Below are 22,280 nucleotides of genomic sequence, written 5' to 3'. Positions count from 1 at the left end.
GCTTTGAATGCTGCAGTGACACCCTGGGCATCTGGCCTACTTAATCAGCAAAGCAGTATTTCTTCCCACCTAGAGACTGGATGGCACTCCAGACAGCTGTCTGCTTAGGGACGATTCAGCAGTTCCCTCAGTTTTCACACTGTCATCTCAGCCAAAGCCTCTTCTAGCTCAAATGCAGAAGAGGAAATGAACCCACCCAAGGTCTTTGCTACCTAAGGTCTTTGCACCTTCTCTGGCTAGAAGTGGCATTTGCTACTTCTGTTCATGCTTGGTTATCACCATCAGCAAGGGGTGAGAAGCAGAGGGAGACCTCCATCACTGAGGACAGCAAGGGTATTGATGAGCACTAGCAGCCAACCTCTGTCACCACCATTAATATAATAATGCTAATCTATAAAGTAAGGGAAACAGCATCGCAGAGCTTTTTAAAACCAGCTCCTGGGACTCTGGTTGAAGACCCAAACACCTTACCCTCACAACCACTTGTAACTCAGCTCCAGGGATTCGATGCCTTCTTCTGGCCTCTGCAGGCACCAGCATACACATGTCACACATTCACACAGAGAAACATACACACACTTAAACAAAAATTTAAAAAATAAAATTTGGGGAGCTAGAGAGATGGCAGTTAAGAGCATTTGTTACTCTTGCAGAGGACCTGGGTTTGATTTCCAGAACCCACAGTGTGGCTCACAATCACCGGTAAGTTCAATTCCAGGGAATCCAGTGTCCTCTTCTGGCCTCCACAGACACTAGGTATGCACATGGAGCATGCATGCGCACGCACACACACACACACACACACACACACACACACTTGCAGGCAAACACATACATAAAATAAAAATAACTCTTTTATAAAATTTCAAACCAACATGTCAATAGAAGTATTTCTATGATTAGATTGAAAATTAATTTTCTGTTTTTTCCTCACTTATTTTATTTTTCTTATTCTTTCCACAATGAGGCAGTATTAACTCTGTAGTAAGAAAAGACAAATCAATGTCATTTAGAACGAACACACACACACACACACACACACACACACACACACATCAGTTCCTTTCGAATGCCATACATTTTGCTACTCTCTTCTCCTTTTTCCAGTTCAGAAATATTCTTGTTAATGATTGAATCACAGACTTCGGGTATTTGGGGATCTCTCCCTGCAAGGCCCTGACATTCAGTGGGGAGATGGCATGTGGGTGGAGAAAAGACAAGGTTAGCATCTCCTTTGTTTCCCTCTGTCATACTAGCCTTTAGGCCAGATCACATGGCATGAGGATCTATATTCCCCAGGGAAACCATCTCCTGAATTTAAAGTCAGAACGGAGAAGAGGGCAAAGGTGATAAGAGGCAGAGCTGAAATTTTTAATAGGAAAGGCCTCATGGGGCCTACAGGGAGAAGAAGAGATTGGGGGGGGGCTGTGTATTTTAAGGTGGTTTGCAAATCAGACTCATTCTTCCTTTAGGTGTGCATAATAATTACTTATTTCTGAGGAAAAGAAATGCTAGACTATTTCTGATGAAGCCACTCCTACATAAACAAGACGTTGTTTATCGAAAAGGTAATTGCTTTGTTCAAGTGAGGCTAGTGCATTCTCTGTAAGCTTTAACGTGAGGTAAGATACTGAATTTGTTCATTCAAAGGATATGCATTTAACACTTGCTGTATTTAGAGGTCTAACATGTCTAACATTTGAATCAGGAAACAGTGAGAGATGGATGCTGACCAGTGTACATCCAGAAAGAACATATCTAGGACTCTGGCCAAGAAAAAAATCCCTGAGTCAAATAAAAAGGTATAATGATTAAGGATATAATAAAAGATAATAAACTTGGGTAAAAGGTCAAATGATGGTGTGAATAAGGGGGTGAGTCTTTTAAAGGTCTATGAGTAGTCATCACAAAGTATTAAAATGTAGGGTCCCCAGCTTACCTTCTCCTCCATCATCTTCGTCTGTGCCATCTGATGTATGATTTGTGAGACTATAATTCAAGAATCTGTGGAAGGAAGAGGCACAGATGTTCAGAGCCCCATGTGTCAGTGATTCTGTATTTTCCACAACCTGCTTCACTGAAGTCACCCTCAGCCTATCAGCCTGCAAGCTTGCTTAGCCCCTCATGAAAAAGTGTGCCTGACTACTTACCTTGTAGCAGAAGAGAGAGTCAATTGGCTGCATGCATCTGTAACTGTGTAGTGTTCTGTTCCCTAAATATGCAAGAAAGTAGTTTAGAACAAGGCTGCTTGAGACTGCCTGCCACCCAAAACCTCAGAGGCTCCGAACAACAAGCATTTTCCACACATTGCTAAGGTTTGGGGCAACTTTCCAAACAGCCACTCTCCATCCGGCGACTCAGTCATCCAGGCTACTCTGGTCTTCTTAGCAGGAGTCCTCCATGATTACTACAGCAGGAACTGAGTGCTTGGGGAAGGCAAGCCTCCTTTTTGATACTTTGGCCTGGAAGTGATGCGAGTCACTTTCAATTGTAGTCTTTTGATGAGAACAGATCACATGCCCTAGCCTAAATTATGAAGGTGGTGGAAACATAGCTGAGTCTGTGGAATACCTTGGGGCATCATGCATCAGTAACCTTCACTTCTCTCTCCTTTATCTCAAGGACAGATCTGATTGGGATGGCATAAATGGGTACAGCACGGGGCACTTGATTGTCCAAGGAGGTCAAATTTCATTTATAGCTGGCTTGTGCTCATCTGGCACCGTGGATTTTACCTCCCCAAGATAATATGGTAGGTTCTCCATATTTGTAGGTTCCACACTCATCTTTCCAACCAATCGTGGATCAATAATAGCTGGAAGAAAATACAATTTTACTATGTAGCGACTTTTCTTTCTGGCCATTCATTATTCCCTAAACAATGCAGTGCAACACCTATTTACCCAGTATTCACATTATACTAAGCATCTGAAGTAATCTAGAGATGATTCAAAGTTTACAGGAGGATGTTTGCAGGTTATATGCAAATACTAAGCCATTTTATATTATGACCTTGGGCAGCCACAAATTTTAGTATTCAAGGTGGGTCCTGGAACTAATTGCCACAGATACCAGAGGATAATTATATAATACAGCGAATGAAAATTTAAATCACCAATGGTGACCACTTATTTGTGTGTGGATGTGTGTGTAGCATATGCATGTATGCACGCACATATTCATGTGGATGTGTGTACCTTTGTGTGGAGGCCAGAGGAAACCACCTTAGGTGTTTTCCTCAATTGCTCTCCACCTTGTTATTTGAGTCAGAGTCTCTCACTAAACCTAGAACTCATCAACTGGTTAGGCTGGCTGGCCAATAAACTCCAGAGATCTACCTGTGCCTGTCCCTCAGAGCTAGAGTTAAAGACACACCCAGGTTTTTTATGTGCGTTCTGGGGATCCAAACTTGGGCCATCCTGCTCACATGTCAGGTACTTTACAGAGCTTTCACCCCAACCCCTGAGGGTTCTTTCTTTTAAAAATGCTTTTGCACGAAGCCCTGAGGCTTTGTTGATTTCCTTCTTACACTTCCATTATATACAGTCTGCACCATATCCTGAAGATCATGGCCAAGGTCAATACTATAATGAGTATCCCAATAGAATGTCATATCCCCACTCAACAATTATAGAATCACAGCCATATGCAAGGCTGGGAACAAGAGGAAAGAATTCCTACCTTCAAACCCTTCTTGGTCTAGTAGGAAAGTTAGACAAATCAATTATTCCTGACGTTCAAGTCATTCATATACGCCATGGAAGATGCTAAGGCAGAACTGGGAAAGGACAAACTAATCCAGATTAGAGAATCCAGGAAACCATCAAAGAGAGAAGACATTTAAATTAGACAAGAAAGCTGAGAATGGGGAGGAGTTCCGAAAAGAAACTGAAAGTAGACGTTCCATCCTCCTGAAGTTGTATGTTGTGGGAAGAAGGCTGATGAAGTGGGTGGAGCTAAGTCATTCAAGTCCTTCTGGCATGTCCCAAGCAAAGGTTTCCTGCACCTAACCAACTTTCAGTGTGACCTGGAATGTGAGAATCAAAATTAGCTCAGGGACTTGTGGCTATACTTCCTCCCATACATAGGGCCATCTTCGTGCAGCTTGGAGCTCAGAACCTTCAAGAGCAGCAAAGAGCTCATTTGCTTCCTCTGGGCAGGAGCCAGCCAACAGCTTAGTGAGCAAATAAACTCGACACAGTGCAGCTTTCCCCTGGTCACCCCGACATTCCACAGCCCCTTCCATCTGTGTCCAGAGAGTCCTCAGGATGGCGGCATCCACTTGGCCACCTCACTTCCCATGTCCTGTTCATACCTGGAAACAGGAGCTCAGTCGGCCGCCCGCCAGACTTCTCACCTCTGCTTTCTCCTGGATTTCATAACCCTGCCACTCCCCAGTCTCCCCAGCCTGGGTTTCCAGGGCTTGGCAAGAATGTGGAATTAAATATGTGGCAGATGTGCACAGGGTCAAAGGGTTTTCATCCTTTTGCTGATCTGCAGTTTCTCTGACAGTTTTTCTCTGTCCAGCATCCCTAATAAGTTCCTATCCCATCATACCACACAGTCTGAGGATTTCTTTCTGAGCATATGACCAACTTTGGCAAGCCACATGTGTCAAGAACTTATGAGCCAGTCTCCAAAGGAGACAGCATAAAATGATATTGATGGCAGGTGTTGGGAGGGACCAGCCTCAGGAGAGTTTATCTCTGGAGGCAGCAGATCGGGATAGGTCTTCCAAAGTCTTAATGTCAACCAGTGTCTGAACAGTTGAAGTTTAGCTCACTTAGGGTCAGAGGGCACTATCATCTTTGCCCATCCTCTGAGGAATAGACGTGTCTGTTACTGATCCATGAAGCTCAGGGCACTATAGTAAAAATGTTATGCCACCTGACAACAATGCTCATGCCCCTGAGATGAATCACTTGGGGAACTGGTCATATCAGAGTGACTTTTAAATAGCTCTTCCCTTTCAGCCTCCTGCTTTTCATCTGGGTGACCATTCCCAACTTAAATGGCACTCTCGGTCCCTTAAGGGGGCATGATTTTAAGCCTCTGTGAGGCTGGGAAAGCATATACTTTCTTGCTGGAGTTGAGCACACAACAGTTTTGCTGTGAGAGGAAATGACTGCTCTGTTTGTATACAGTAACTCAGCATTAAGGAAGAGTGGGGTCTTGACAGTCACTATCTTTAAGAAGCCATTTCTTAGCGCCTTTCCTGAGTTGACAGGGACAATGGCTATAGCAGGAAATCAAGCTCCTATGGTATACTGGTTTGGCACCTGCATTATACATTTAAGATGAGGAAAATATCAGGATGCCAAGGAACTGTTGTTTTTCTATCCTATCAGGCAAGGAGCACTTTTAACAAGGCAACTACTGACCAATGTTAATGAAGGTAGGTTCCTATTTATAGCAAGTTAAATAAAGATTCTCAGAGATAGGATACTCACATTCTAGAATATGGGGCTGATAACTGCTTACTTGTAAGGCAAAGGAGACCTGGTAGATCTATTACCAGAGTTGTCAGAGTCAGAGTCTGGGCCCTGGACAAGTTAAGTTTGGCTAGCTGTCCTCAGTAGGCCTATTAAACAAGCAATAGTGGTTTATTCAAAGTAGCCACACTGGGAAGAGAAACAAGAGGCCCAGTGACCCATTCCTCCAACTCAGCCCATTTCAGAGATTCAGGTTTAGGGCTAGAGGTAAGCATAGCTAAACATTCTCTGGTCAATGTGTGGTCTTGGTCATCACCACTGCCTCAGCTCCAGTCTCTCCTGGAAGGTGGTCTGACAAGGAGTAAATATCTTTCCATGAGACAACTTTCCCCTTTGGTGATCACCAGGGCTCCCAGTCCCTTCTTTCTATTACTAAGAGATTCCTGTGGAATTCCAGTTTCTTGGGGTTCATTGTTTCAATAGACTGATAGCTAAAAGAAGGGATTCAAGTTTCTCTTTAGAATATTTTCATTTGAAATCAAGTATACCAAGGAATTTCAAGGACCTTGAGATAGGCCAGTCATCCTCATTGGCCCCTGTAATTACCAGTATCTTGTGTGTTTCCTTATTTTGCAGTGCTGGGAATTGAACCTAGGGCCTCAGACACACTAGGCATGTGCTCTACCACTAAGCCACAGCAAGTGTCTTTAAAAGAGGGAACAAGAAAGAGAGATTGGACGGCAGAAAGGAAAGCAGTGTGATAGCAAAAGCAGAGGCCAGGGTGATGCAGCCACAAGCCAAGGATGTAGCAATCACAGGAAGTCAGAAGAAGCAAGGAACTGCTTTCCCTGCAGCTTCTGGATAGAACTAGTCCTAATGGCAGTCAGATCTTATTTGTATTTTTAAAAAATATTTGTTATTTATTATTTTTATTTTGTGTGTGTATGCATGTATTGCCTGGATGTAGATAAGTTCACCCGTGTTGTGCAATGCCCACAGAGGACAGAAGAAGCTGTCGGATCCCCTGGAACTGGCTGGAGTTAAGGACAGTTGTTAGCTGCCATGTGGGTGCTGGGATCCGAACTCAGGTCTTCTGAAAGAACAACCAGTGTTCTTAACCGCTGAGCCATCTCTCCAGCCCCTTATTTATATTTTTAAATAAACTTTCACTAAGCTACCCAGACTGATATAGAACTTGAGCTCAAACAATCCTTTTGACAATTTCTTGAGTTTTGGGAAATATTGGTGCAGCTTGATACTTTAATATGGTGAAAACCATTTCATGAATCTGGCCCCTAGGATTTTAAGAAAAAAGTCTTGGGTTGTTCATTTTTTTTGTTTTGTTTTTGTTTTGTGACAGGGTCTCTCCACGTATCCTTGGCTGGCCTGGAATTCACTGTCTAAACCAGGCTGTCTTAGAACTTGTACAATTCTCCTACCTCTGCCTTCCAAATGCTGGGATTACAGATGTGTGTCACCATAACAGGCTATATTTTGGTTGTCATAAGCCACTTACATTGTAGTAATTTGTAGAACAGCTTTCAGAAATGAACACGTCATTGTGCACCTATGGTGTACACTTGAGAAAGCCTGAGTTATGCAGGTATAGCCCCCTGTTTTGAATGGATTATAGATTTTCTGAAAAACTGAAATGGGTATGAGCTGTTCATCAGCTTCATCCCATTATAGAACTGAGTACACTCCATGTGCCTTGCTTATAGCCAAGTTTCTACAAGGAACAAGATGGCAGATGAGCCTCCTGAAGCTTGGGGACTCTTCATTTGTGAAAGAGAGAGGTGATCCAGCTATTGCTGCTCCTGGGGCTTTGGGCCAATCAGGATGGACGGAGCAGTCATCCCCTGGGTCCTGCTGCAGTGAACAAGAGCTAAGTGTAATTCAGAGGCCCCTGGGGATCACGCTGGGAGTATCACCAATGCGATTCTCATCCTGAGTCTGAACAGGGTGTCCTCTTTCCACACACATTCCTTAGACCGCTCCTTATGGTGGCAGCCTCCTCTTCAATGTGACACTGCCCCTGGGGTTCACTTAGCTCTCTGTGTGTTTTTGTAAACATGCTAGGAGTGGGACACACAGTGTGATTTGCCTTGGGCCCCACAAACCCTAGGGATCTTCTTGGAACCTCGTTCTTGGACAGGACACAATTGTTTTGTGTTACGTAGGAGAAGGAGAATTTGCTAAGCTATCAACAAAAGCGTAGGGTCAGAGAGGAAGAATGCAGCACAGACAGGAAATTGCAAAAGTAATCTCACTACATCCTTCCAGTGCCCATCAATTGAGAAGAGCTCAAGTTCATAAAAGAATTGGGCACCGGGAAGACTTCAGTTCCTTGCTCCAAGTAACCCACTTCGGCAGCCGAGCTGGGCTCCCGATCCAGGTTGGATTGATTCCAAGGCTCTTGTTTCTCAAGACACAATTCTGAAGGCAGCACAGCCTCCTGAACAAAATGTTCTGGGCATTCCTGTCTCACCAACGAGGAGAAACCCAGGCGGGACGCTGTTCTCAAGTGACCAGGAGAACAGGCCCTGTTTGAGGGCAAAGCTTTTCTTCTAAACCAAGCGCTCTACTCAGTTCATTCCTGAAGAAGGGCCTTGGCCCATGCGCTTGCAGTCTCTGGCTGGGTGCTGGGTGGCATTTAGGAGGTACTGTCTTTCAGAACACTTCCCTAGAGCTCTATCATCTCCAGAAGCTGTGGGAAAGCCTCACCCCTGTTCCATTTCTTCCTGCATTCAGTGGCTCCCCAGCTTGACCTCACCTTCCCTTAGTCTAGAGAGACAATGACAGCTCAGAGCGCCAGAGCAGGCGGCAGCATGAATTCAGTGTCCCTTGTGGGGGGAAATGAATTGTTTTCCATCGCATTGTTCTTAATGATCACACTGAGAATGAATTACTCAAGAACATCCAAGGATACATCTAAACTGCTCAGCAGTGGTGGAGGAAAGGAAGAAAGCTCAGAGAGCCAGAGCTGACTTTATGAAAGTTTTCCACTAAAGTCAGCAACAGCTTAAATTCAAACCAGGCCCAAGACGCTCAAATCTCCATATGAGTTGTTCATCAAAGGACTGAAGAAAGGAAATCTGAGCCCCGAGCAGAATTTGGCCTAAAAACTTTCAAGTGATTCCTTTTGGTAAGGAAACTATTTCCTATGTCTGCACATGCCCAGGAAAACTGCCTTTTCAGAGTCTATTTGGCCCTCAATTCAAGTCATAGTTCTTTAGGCCAGTATAAAAAAAAACTTAAGTATGGAAATGTTTGCTGTTGATAATCATGTGCATATACACAGAGACACACACACACAGAGGCACACATGCTCAGTTATACACGGAAGATACTTGTTCATTTATGCTGGAATATTATATGACTTAGATGCTTAACGGGGGCTATTTTAAACTGGGTTTAGTAAAGCGTGCTAGGGCTGGCAGGTGGGGTAGTTCAGTGGTAGAGTGCTTTCCTAGCATGCACAAGGTCCTGGGTTCCATCATCAGTTCCAGAATATATGAATGAATGAACGAACGAACGAATGAATGAATGAATGAATGAATGAATGAGGCAGGGTGAGTTAAGCTGCCAGCATAGTGGCTCTTCAATGATATATGCCTATGTGTACTGAAAATCAAAAGCAGGCGAGTCTGATGTCCTGGTTATCTCTGACAAGCTCAGGCTAGTCAGAGCGAAGACTTATCTGCTTAAGAAGGTGTGCTACTTTGACAACCTTGCATTGAGGAATGGCAAGAGAGGCCATCTGCCTTCTTTAGTTCCTCCTTTAGACAAACAGCTCTCAAGTTCTCAGCTATGTTCAAAGTCAGCGTGGAGGGGACTCACCTTTGCCCACTTCTTTTTCAGCTGTTACCTGAGCGCTCGGAGGAAACCTACCCCTGTAGTGGGCACACAGGTAAAGGCTTCCCTGTGTGTTTTCTAAGTGTGTGCCTCAACCCTATTTCTCTCTTTGGGCTCTCGTCTCCCATCTTTTTCCCGGTTCAATTTTTCTTTTCTTTTTTTTTCCTTCTGCAATCCAATCAGATCCTTAGAAATTAGAACTGCAAAGACCTCTTAAACTTGTCTTCTCTATCCCTTCCCTGCCAGGACACGTGTGTTCCGTATATATGGCTAGTTTTCTATCACCGCATTCAGACCTTCTTCTATGGGACTTTGAGTGTTCCCACCCCTCATGGACTCGAATGTTAGGAGTATTTTGTGAATACTCAGTCACCAAACACCCTTTCCTTTGTTCATCCTGCCCTCAAGGACTCCTGTCTGGAAAGTGGATTTGGGTTCCTGTACCCACTGCACCCTCTGCAGGACAGTAGGCTGATGTCTCTATAGGGCAATGGCTATTTTTAAGTGACTTCCCTTTTGGAGAAATGGAAGTCTGCTTCTGGATAAGCCATCTGTGGGACAAAATTATAAGACATTAATTTTTGGAGTCTCTTACAAATGCAGGGGAAACTCCAGGAGTTTTTGCCCACCAGCTGGCTTTCTTTGTATTAATTAGTGGAAAATAAGTCATATCCTAATCTTCCTTTCTATTTATTAATAAGTTGATTGTGTCTCTCAGTACATGTTGCTGTCTATTTCTAGGAACTAGTCCTAATGGTGTCAAGGGAGGGGTGGGGACATTTCCTCCTTATCCAGAGTATGTCTATAGAAATGACCCCAAACAGTACCCACTGTTGGCATGGTAGAATGTTCTGGTGGCTTATGTTCAGACAGCACCAAACCACTGGTGGGTTTTGGTTCCAAGTCATTCTTTCTCCATGAAACTCAAGACTCAGGAAACTTTCAAATAGCTACTTAGAATCAAGAAAACCTCTCCAAATGAATGAGTAATAAATATAAAAGGAGATTGAGGGCTATTTCTAAAACCCAACAGCAGGATCAGGAATCAGAGTGCAATAAATTGTCTTTTAACCTTACTTAGGAAGAAATCCTAATTTTCTATTCCTGGAAAACTTAGAGATCTGCTTGATTGCAAACTTAGAATTTCCTTCCTTATTGCACGAAGAAAAAAAATACATTCATTAATGAAAAGTAGTGTGTGACTTCCTTTATTTCTGACGTGAAACGCATGCCAGCTGGGTAACTGTAACTTCTCTTTCTTTGGGTATTCTGGAGTGATTACTCCAAATTTCATAGTTTAGGGAGCCCAGAAAATCACCCAGCTGAGTAGAAACATCATTTCAGGAGAAACAGCTTAACATACTAGAATTATCTTCTCTTCTAAGAGAACACACGCTCCTTCATGCCGTCTGCCTCGGTTTTATGCATTTACATCAGCAGCTACTCTCATTTGGAAAACACCACTTTCTCCATTGCTAGGCCCCAACCTACCCACATGGGAAAAAAAATTTTTTTTTGCTTTTGCTTTTAAATATCTTGCTATACAAACCATTTTTCCCCCTAGCAATATTTTTCATCTTCAAACTCATTTTGGGCATCAGAGTGGTTCCCAGTAAGGGGTCCCCAAACACCTAGAGGTCCGGAAGGTTGTAATGGGAGTTGACATAGTTTACATATTTCATAAAACCTAATGGAAATCACAAATATACTGAGAATAAGTCTGCAGAAGAAATTGGTAAAATGTCTTTGGTTTGATTAGAAATATAGTAAGGCTCTGTGCTAACCACGGGTAATTTGTGTGGAGAAAGATGTCATTGCCATCCATCGGGACTCTGTGGGTATGACCAATAGCACTCAGAGCTGTTCCTAGAACCTTGCTACTAACTTTGGTTGCAAGGGTCTGAGGTGGGAGGTAGTGATGGGCAATTTCTGAAAGGGAATTGGAACCTGAGATAGTCAAGAGTCATTGCTCTGTAGGGCCTGACTAATGACCTCTGTCCCCCAAGGTCAGAGTCTTTATTTCTAACTTCTTTCCAGAAAGAATGGGGAGTGAGAGGAGGAATCTAGTGACCCTAGGGGCTGATAGGGCATCCTGTCTGATTCTTTCCTAGCTTTCCTCTTTCTGATGAAGCAGTAATGTGACGCAGATTCCAGAGAACTGCTGATTCTTATAAGCCCCTTGTTTTCATTTTCTAGGAAACAAAAGGATATGGCGTCCTTTGTTTCTTCATTCACTCCTAGAAGAGGAAGAAGAAACTATTTTCAATGTTCAAATTCTTGGAGTATTATGCTCTGTAAAAATAAGTTGTTATTATCCTATTAGTCTAAGGAAAACAAGAACCCAAAGACACACACACACATACACACGCACACACGCACACACACACATATACATCTACATATGGAAGTGCTGTGGAAAGGGGGTCATATGTATTTACACACATACCCATATAAATAGATGCAAATGTATGCCCATATACATATACTTGTCTAGTACATATATATAGAATTATATGTATACGTTCGCATATGTACATATACACAACTTTTTTCTGTTTTGTTTTTCATTAATTAGTGTTTTATTAAGAAGTGAGTTGTATGTGAATCACACACACACTACTGGAATTGCAGATCAGACTTTACCATTGGGGTTTCTGAAGTCACCGCAGAGCACAATACCATCTCCATATTCATATTTCAGATCTGTCAGGACACCCGGATAGTTCATCTGATCACATGGATTTCCATTCTAGGCCTTGAGAGACAGAAATCCGGCCATCACAGAGAGCTGGGGCAATTAAAGTGAATCAGCGCTCCCGGTCTCAGCGGATGTCCTCTGGGTTACCATGGGGGACACGGGCTGGTATGAGGTTTAATCAGGCACTAACAGCACCTTGCTGGGAACTTCATGGTTGATAAAGGCAGCCCCATCAGACCAAGTAGCTCCTACTTTTTAAAGAGAAAGCAGCCTCTTTTGAAATGTAAAAGAGGCAGGCTTTGTTGCAAGGTGTAGCAGGCAGAGAATCTGAGAAGAGTCGCAGAGGATTTCTCTCAGGGTTCCCAGCATTCTTCCATGGTTTTGATAATAAAGCGAAAGGTGACTTCAAGACTACTACATTTTTTAAAGGGTCCTCAATGAACCCAGGACCCACTGCCCATGGACCTCAGTGCTGGGCAGCTATTATGACACTTACCAATCTGAGCTGCTCTGTGAATGACATGGGTCACAACAACCAGGTTCTGGTGCCATTGATTAGCTGGGGGAGAGAGAGAGAGAGAGAGAGAGAGAGAGAGAGAGAGAGAGAGGAAATGGGGTACAAATATGTCAATGGACTCTGGTCTCTGGAAGGAAAGTGGTGGTCTTGAAGAAGCTTTTCATTTTGCACTAATTCTTCAGGGAGTTTTTAGTTGCAGTGGAACAGTGGTCTGAAAGTCCTATTAGGATAGGGTAAGGCAGGCATACTTCAGCACTTAGAAGACAAGGGATCCCAAGCTCAAGGCCAGCATGGACTACATAGGGAGACCTGTCTCATGAAATAAAAATAATCATTAATTTGTCCATCTTTCTATAGGATGACTATGTAGTTTCCTATTAAAACCAAGGCACGAAAGAAGGAAAACAGTGGTGGCCTATAATCCAGTACTTAGGAGATGAGAGTGGGAGTTCATGGTCATCCTTAGTTACTTAGTGAGCAGGAGCCCAGCCTGGGCTACATGAAATCGTATCTCAAAAAGACAAATTTTTTAAAAAAGGATGAAAGAAGGTATCACTCAGAGACAACAGGCAAAAACCAGGATTATTCCAGGCAAGGAGCATGCCAGCTCACAGGCTGACCATATAGGTTTTATAGCAGAATTCAAGCTTCCTAACTGATTACCCCCATCCAAAGATCAGGGGTGGGTCTTGGATAATCACAAGCTAAAAGTGCTCACTTAGCGAAATAACATGGGAAGCCTAAGAAGTGGGCACAGAAGATGCATGACTTCAGGAAAATCATGAAATGGCATTTCCTTCACAACTGGCTAGGTGTGCTCCCGGCTAGACTTCCTGGACCCGCAGCATCCCTTTGCTCTCCTTTCCCTGTCTTCCCTCTTCCTCGTTGTGTCTTTTTTTCAGCAGTGGAACACTCAGCAGTATTCATGCCTCTCATTGGCTTCAGCAATTGGGGGTTACAAACCTAGGTCTCATTTGTCCCTGACATCTGTCACCTGTCACCAGGACTCATCAAAAACACACATTTAAAGGACCAGACATGTAGTTCAGTTGGTAGTATGCTCATCTAGCATGCATGAAGCCCTGCATAATGCAGATGTGGCGGTGCATGCCTAGGATACACAAGACCTTGTTCCCTCCCCTGCTCCAAAAAGGCAGGAAGGAGGGAGGGAGAACACTTAACACTTAACGCCTTCCGGTTTCCAGATGGGGCCTCAGCTCCTGACTTTCTCAGCGGATACCGGCAATGGCTGACTCTCATGGTCATGGATGGCCTGCATGCTCAGGAACAAGGTCCCTGCTCACCTGCAGGATGTCCTGAAGTCCAGGAGGTCCCTTTGGGGATGCCGAGGCATAGGATGTGGTAGGGGGTAAAATCATCACATAAGGATGCCTGTCATCACCACGTTTGTGCCTTTCTTTGAAAGCATTTGCCTGGAGTTCTGTCCTGGAGAAAACCATTGTCCCTCCAGTGTCTAATATTGTCTCCAGGTTGCCTTTGCTTCCCTCACGTTTTAATGTCAGTTAGTTATTGTATTCTACTTCAAAGACGACAAAGAGGAAGAAGAGGAGAAGCAGAGGGGAGGCACAGGAGGCTGCTGGCGAATTTCTGGGGTAAAGTAACACAGTGACAGTTATTTTGAGACAAAGGGGAAAGAGGGCAGCAGACAAGGGAAATGATCAAGATAATGAAATGTTGGTGCCAAAATCTTCAGAAATATAGTTAAGTGTCAAAGGGCCCCAAAGGCGAGAATTCCCTTTCCTCACCACAAGACTTTCTAAAAGTCAGTTCTTAAAAAAGCCAAAAGTTCGGATCTGTTTTCACAATTTCTCTGCAGCTGGAGACACGACAGTGTTTAAGCCTTCATCCACACATCCATAAGGCCCCAAAGACAGAGAGGTTAATTGAAGAGGTCGCAGACCTTCCACAACACGGGACGTGAAGTGGATGTGCGCTCGCGCTCGTGTGTGTACGCGTATGCGTGCGTTCCTAGGCTGTTCTTTCCAGACGGTTTTGATGGCGGCTGCACTGCATCTTAACTGTCAAGCTATTTCTTTTCCTTGCTAGCTTTCATTTGTGTTTTTCCTCACCTTTCCTAGACCCCTTACCTCTCTTCTCTTAAATCTACACTCACCACGGAGCAGACATAATCCCAGATTTTCAGTAAATCAACACTATATGCTCCCCACTGACTGAGAGAATTTGATACTGACAGACTGTTATACCTAAAAGAAAAATACTGCTATGCTTCTCCCTGTTCTTCGCCTGCAAAGGAAGGCAGGGAGGCAAGTGGGGAGAGGGAGTCCCGTTATAAATTAGGTAACATGGAGTCTGTACTTCTTACTAGGCCATGAAAGTAGATGCATATGTTATCCTGCTCTTTCCCACGTCTTTGACCAAACATACCCCAGCACCTAGAGTGTTTCCAAATACAACTAGCTCCCTTTGGTATGAGGGCCCTAATGATTTATGCAGACTACATACAGCAAGGCTAAAGTCTCCTGTCTGTGAGAAGACATGGCCCTCCATGTATGTGACAGAGGCCAAAATATGGAGACTTTGAATGCCACGCTTTGCCAGTGCCAGGTTCTTGTCTTAGGGAGATGCATTCTGGCTATGGGGTTGAAAGAGCAACTTTCTTATTATTCATCGCTGTGGCAATGATGAACATGGTAGCAGGATGCAGATTTCATGATCCTGGACAGGAATGACGGAGAACAGACCTGGCTGAGGTTGCTCACCCTGCCTCCCAGAATTTGGATGCCAGGTCACCAGCTCATACTTAGATTTAGAACTGAGTACCTGTGGGGAGATGGAGACTTTTACTGTGATGCTGTTGGCTGTGCAGTCGGGGTGGTGGAATACAAAGGGTGCCACTTTCCAGACTGGAAAGTGACGAGGCATCATCTAAACAGGATATGGGATCTGTCGTGGTAAAAAAAAAAAAAAATGCCTTGAGGTGTAATAACTAGCCACCACAGTCTTACAGAGATTCAAATCATTTCTCAGATCACTGAGTATGGACAACTGCTTGGGAGATCTTACATGGGAATGACCACCAAACGATTGGGAGCTTGGGGCTGGAGAGATGGCTCAGCAGTTTAGAGTACTGAGTGCTCTTGCAGAGGACTCATGTTCTGTGTTCTGTTCCCAGTACCCACATGACAACTAACAACCATCATTAACTCTAGTTCCAGGGGCTCAGACACCCTCTTCTGACCTCAGCAGGCATTGCATGACACAGGTGCACTTACATACATGTAGACAAAACATTCATACACATAGTAGTAATAAAAAATAATAATAAAGATTGGGAGTTACTCAAAGACCAGAGTCATTTTTCCAGAGGAACAGAGGCTTCTTCTAGTGTACACCCTAAGGGTTTGTGTAGGAAAGGAGGAGGGTTTTCATTGACAGTTACCATTGGAAAAAGATACAGAACTCTCTCATGTGTTTATAAACCACATTCACTTACTAAAGGCTATCAGTAATTCTGAAATAAAGCTAAGCTTAGCTTCTCCCAAGTATATTTAGTTAAAAATGTCCCTTCTCCCTACTCTTCAGAAAACCTGTAACTATCTCACTGAACTGCTTTTGGAAGGGATGATTCACTCATCTCTATTCCTGTCATGAAGGAGGAGAAAGGGACTTTTATCCCACAAACATGGATAAGGCTCCAGATATTGTTCTAGATCCTGGACTTTACAAAGGAACTGTACAGACCATTCCTGTCCCAATGAATCGAGTGCTTTAGTCTATTCTCTGTTACCATAGTTTGATGACATGATTTCAAGTCACCTCAGTCCTTTAGAGTAACTATCAGTGAACTGGAGCTAGCCTAGGCCAAGCAGGTGAGCTGGCTGTGTACTTGACCCAGGGAAGAGTTATGACCCAGCCTCACCTATACAGTCCTTCAGGCAGAAGATGGCTACCCTGTGCTAAGAGGCACAATGGATTCCAGGGCTTTACATCATTTGGCTACATGGACCCCCTCTTCAGCCCACGGATCTGCTTTACAGAGCACCCTGCCTTGCTCTGTCAATCCTAGCTGTGTGGTTGCCACTGCTTGTGAATCTGGAGGCAAAATCACTCATTTTCACGTTTCCTCGGTTTCCTAACATGTAACAAATCGGGATGATTCATAATCTTCATCTCCCATTTTATCTCCCCTTGGGGAGATCCCAACCTCTCTGTAACACATAATATAGTGCTTGGGCCCTTAGGGCATTCAAGACTACTTAAATTATAGCCTGGAAGCAGAATTTCATTCCTCGTATTTCGTCCTCTCCAGCCTGTATTTATATATATATTTTTTTCCACAGGCCAATGTCTCTCTTCTGGTTTCTGTTTTGTTTTCTGAGGGCAAAGACTGATGAAAGAAAACCGTCACCCCACCCTTTGTGAAGCTGAAAATCCCCCAACTTCTCCTTTGGTGCCTGGTGATACCACAGAGTGTCAGCATGCATCTGTCTCCTCCACTCCTTTTCCATGGACCCTCTCTGTGTTTTTAGTAATTGATTAGGGACCCTGCAGAGGACTCCTACACCCCCTGTGGTCTGTTTCATTTGTGATGACCACACCTCCCTCACAACCCACTGAGATGTCAAAAGCTGCTATTCAGAGGCTGCTGATCCATTTGAAGTAAGTCTGGGCTGGGCAGACTTCCCACCCCCACCTCCTCCTCCTTTCCTTTCTTCTGAGTCCCCTAAGCTGGGCAAACAAGGAGCTCCAACTCAAAGTGCTGGAGTAGTGATGTAGGGTTTGTCCTTGCTTGCAGCATCGGGACCCAGCCATCTCACCTTGCCTGCAAATATTCTGTGTCACCTACAGGATAGTTCCTCATGCCTCCTGGATGCTGTGCTGCTTAGGGATGTGGGTTCTCTTCAGCCTCTGGGTTGAAGCTTGTCTGCTTGGCCTGGCCTCATCCCTCTCTCCACTTATACTGGATTCCAGCCACAGGGTTTAACCAATGCCCATAATCGCCAGACTCTCTTACATCTGCCATCACTGTTCATATATCAGAATTTTTCTTGCTTGTTTGTGAGAAAAGAGAGTGAGAGGAAGGAGGGAGGGAGGGAGAGAGAGAGAGAGAGAATAGATTGGCTAAAATCTTGAGAGCTAACTGAGCTAACTCAATCACCGTTGGGAAAAACTAGCTCATCTAAGCATTTAAAGCAGGCTTTTCTAAAGGTGCCAGATAGCTTCTGCCATACACTGAATACCATAATAATAATAATAATAATAATAATAATAATAATCTGATGTCATCTGACCTTGACATTGGTTAAAATGCCCTGGATTGGGCATTCTACCATTGTTATACAAGGTATTATGTGACCATTAGGGGAAACTGGGTGAGGGACACCCAAGATCTTTCCATGTTATCATTACAATTTTTTTCACAGACTATAATTCCTTCTGAATAAGGTATTACATTGTCAGTCTAAGCAAACATTTTGCTCTCTGAAAAGTCATTGAGAACTGGGGACGCCTGGATCCTAGTCACTCTCTAGGTGCAAGAAGACTCTCTTGTCTATGCTTTTCTCAATAAGCCTAGTAAGGTGGCTGGTATGGAAGATGTGTTTTTAGCATGTTTTCACACATACACTAGATGACAGACGCAGGGTGAGTGTCTGATGTGAAAATGAACGAAGAGCCTCTTATGACAACTGGATGGTAAAGAGACGCCACTGTCTCTTCTTACACCAATTGACTTATGGATTGGAATGGAATGCCCAAGCTAAGCAGTCAGAATAATGTTGGTACATTTAATTATAAAAACATGGCTTGTAATCATAAGCCTGCCCCTGGCTCTAATGATTCTGACAGTGTCTCCCAGCATTGAAGCTCTAGGAATATATATATTTTTTCCATTTCTGTATCCATCTCTAAAGTGCAGGTGAGAAGGTTGACAAGGAGGGGGGCACTGCCCCCCCACAGTCTCTTTGATTCTTTCCGAGCACTGAAACAGGCCTCCCAAGCCCCATGATTAACACTTAAAATGAAATAATTCCACTGGAGCGGATTAAAAAAAAATTAACTTGGGAAAAGTCAATCATCGAGAAGAACTCTCCACATGAGCTTTTTCTAGAAAATGAATTCCATACTTCCTACAGCCTCCAACCTCCCTCCAGATGGTAGACAGTTCTGCCAGCCCCAACAGGCTCCTCAGTTCAGTCTGCACTGACTGGAGGATCTCTGCTCGCCCTTGACAAGAGACAAGAGGGACAATGCACAGGCAATAGGTGACTGTCTTCCCTGTGCTCGGGATTGCGATCCGGAGCTGTGGCCCCACACAGTCTCATCAGGAGATCCAAGATCTGTCGTATGGAACATCAGTCAAACAAACCCATCTATATGGATCCAGAAAGCTTCAAAGATAGAATGATGACAAGGAATCCAGAAAGCTTCAAAGATAGAATGATGACAAGGAACTACAAGGCCAGGCTGGGGACAGAGCTTAGTTGGTAGAGTAAAAATGGAGGTCAGGCTACAAAGGTTAAGGTAGAGAGACAGCTCTGAAACTTCCAAGTCTGAAAGTAAATTCAGAAGACACTCCTGAAGAATGTGTGGGACCCAGGCAGAGACCAGAGACATGAGAAACAGGCATCAAATGCCCCCATTGTCTTTTCTGTATTTTCCTACCTGCCAGGACTGGGGATAGTGGCCCTCATGACCACAGGATTTTGTATTACTCTCCTGACTTATGTGAAGTATGCCCTTTTCTTAAGCACAGGTAAGAAGGAGGAAGTCAAAAGAACCAGACTCCTTAGGTACTTCCTAGAAAGTGCAGATCACTCTCAGAGGGCAGGTAGGAATCCAACATACAGGTCAGCATTTGGTCCAAAAGATCGACTAAATCCCAAGGCACAATAAAAGCATCAAAGATCACTCTAGAAAGGAATTCTACATACCCTTCATTTAGCAGCAAATTTTAACTCATTGGATCATGAAAACTATGGAAACCATGTCAGATTCAAATTTGGAAGGGCATCGATAACTTATAGAAAACGTGTCACACTGAACTGGAAGGACAGCCATAGCTTCTATAGAGACCATGTTGGACTCTAAACTAGGAGGGCATCCACAGCTTCTGAGCAACCACTCTGTGCCTGGGAGGGTGTGACCTTGTAGCAGAGTTATGTATAAGTGTTAGATTGTCTAATAATAACTATTTTTTAACTCTAATAAAATATCTCCAATATTGTGCCTAATCTCCAGTGGAATCACTGTTCCCAGATCTCTGGCCTTTTAATTTTCCATATACAGATTTATGAAGGAAATGACTGGGAAAGTTGTGTTTGGGTTCATGTAAATAAGATGCAAGGTTTTCATGCCCTTCGCTATCACTGGGGACTCATTTCCCTAATACACTCTCGTTGTAAAACAATCCACTCCTGAGGAGGTCAACAGTGAAAAGTTTGTCTTCTGAAATTAGTAATCAAAGAGTGAAAATAATTAATAGAGAAAACAGCGCAGTTCCACACTGCGTTCCCATGTAGATGTCTATAGAACAATAAATCAGTGGGGGGAAGAAACAATATAGGCATTTACAATTAGGCCTCATGCATAATACCCTGGAAGGAGAATTTGTGTTGAAAAAGACAACATCTGCTGCAAGTTGGTTTATAAATAATACAGCTAAATATTCAGGTAATGACATGACAGACGGTCTCTTGTGTCCTTGTCCTTTTGTGTCCAGGGCTGAATGTGTTTACATACCCACAGCTCATGACACATATGCCTGGTCAGGCCAGGAGCTTCTCTCTTCTCCAGGTAAATGCTTCTTTGTCCATACTATAGCACACCCTGTACCCAGATAGCTACAGAAATATGCCCCATTTGTTTTTAATTTATTGTGAGAAGGTAATAGCCTAAAAAAAGTGCGGCCAAGACTTTCATCCATGAACCGGCTCCTTTTGCGTTGAGACCCAGGCTTGACAAAAAAAAGAGTGATGGTTAAGGTCAAGTCCATGGAAACTAATTTGAAACAATGATGGATGAGCCAAGGATTGGGCTATCTGGTGCACGAGGTTCTGATCAAAAGTCGGGTATTTTCCCTGCATTAAAAAAATCCTCTAATTCTGAAATTAATAAAGTTATCACAGACCAGTATTTGTGGGGCTCTTTTATTATTCTATTCCTCACCACGCAGCTGACAGCAGGGTGAGTGATGGCCTTCAGGCAGATGATTCTTCTTCCCTATGAAGGAACTGATAAATACTGCCTGTCTCAGCAATAAATTGTGCATGAAATAGTCCACTCTGGTAATCTATGGTTATGGTAAGGAAAATGGCACTGTGAAGAAATACAGCCAATCTGCAATTAAGTGAGACATGAATGAATAGAGTCTTCCAATACCCTGAACTCCTTTTTTGTTTACTTGCTATTGTTTGTTCCTATTTATAGCCTACTTCAAGAGAGTCATAGCAATGTAAGATACAATATTGGGGAACTGACACAGAAAAGCCCGTATGCAAGGTATTTAATGTAATTCATAGAGATTTATTTCAATCTCTGATACCTTCTCTGTATTTAATCCCTTACCGTGAGATTTCCCCTTTTAATGATGGCTAAGCCACTATGCAGCACCCTGAATTTTCAAATGAAAATGAGCAAATTAATTTTCATTTCCTACAATAAAAAATTATGTATTACACATGCTTTTCAATAGCATGTACTAAATTAAAAGGTTGAAAAACGAAAGAGTCTTAAGTTTGAAATATCAAGCTCCAGTTTCAGTAAAGTTTTAAAAATATATACTTAAAAATATACAGTAAATTTCTATAAGAGAAAATAGTTTGACCAATTTTCACTTATTTGGATGGGTGTTTGAGACTTTAGCATTTTCCCAGAAGTGTCTCTGCTGTCTTTCTGTAGGGCCCACATGCTCCTGGGAATCTTTCTCTAGGACCGATACACAAATGCTGCCTGGCTCATGGACCAACTGGGTGTGCTCTCTTCCACATCCATACCCTGCCCTAATATGTGGTGGGAACCTATCCATAGCCCTAAATGCTTTGTCTACTTTCTATGATCTTTGTTGAAATGTGCCCTGGTATTAGGCCTTTACAACAGAGCAAAAATTTAACTCAATGTGTTGACCCTCCTAGTATGATCTCAGTATCAGGATTATCTCAAATTATAAAAAGCGAACAAACAAAAAACCTGTCATCATTAAAGGAGCACTGCTGAGCACATGTTGGGGTGGAGACCAAGAGCTTTTTAGAACCATGATGTTGTTGAATTAAAAGGAAACAGAAAATTTTTGGCTTCCCATTCCCATTATGTAGACTTCAGTTCTCCTGAGATTCTTCTTTACGCCAGGAACATACTGCTCTCTGAAATCTGCTGTCTCATTTCATCCTCACAAAACCTCAAGAAGTTGGCATGATTATTGTTAGTTCTATGCAGAAGGTAACTAAGACCCAGAAGTATTCATTTATCGTCCCAATTTCTTACGATCAATGTGTGACAGACCCGGTATACTGGTATTTAAAAAAAAAAAATCTTAACAAATACTGCCAAGTATGGGGGCCTTTATCCACTGTTGGTAGGAATGTAAACTAGTTCAGCCACTGTGGAAGCAGTATGGAGGATGCTCACACAATTAAAAATGGAGCTACCACAGGAAGCAGCTTTACTATTCCTGGGTGTTTACCCAAAGGAATCAAAGTCAGAATACAACAGAGATGTTGCATGTCCGTGGATATTGCTACTAGTCACAGCACCCAAGTCATGGAATCAGCCTAGGTGCCAACCAACAAATGACTGGATA

This window comes from Nannospalax galili, unplaced genomic scaffold (genome assembly GCF_000622305.1).
Source record: "Nannospalax galili isolate Female #2095 unplaced genomic scaffold, S.galili_v1.0 scaffold162, whole genome shotgun sequence".
Taxonomy (NCBI): domain Eukaryota; kingdom Metazoa; phylum Chordata; class Mammalia; order Rodentia; family Spalacidae; genus Nannospalax; species Nannospalax galili.
The sequence above is the reverse complement of the archived record's forward strand: the minus strand, read 5'-3'. Positions refer to the sequence as shown.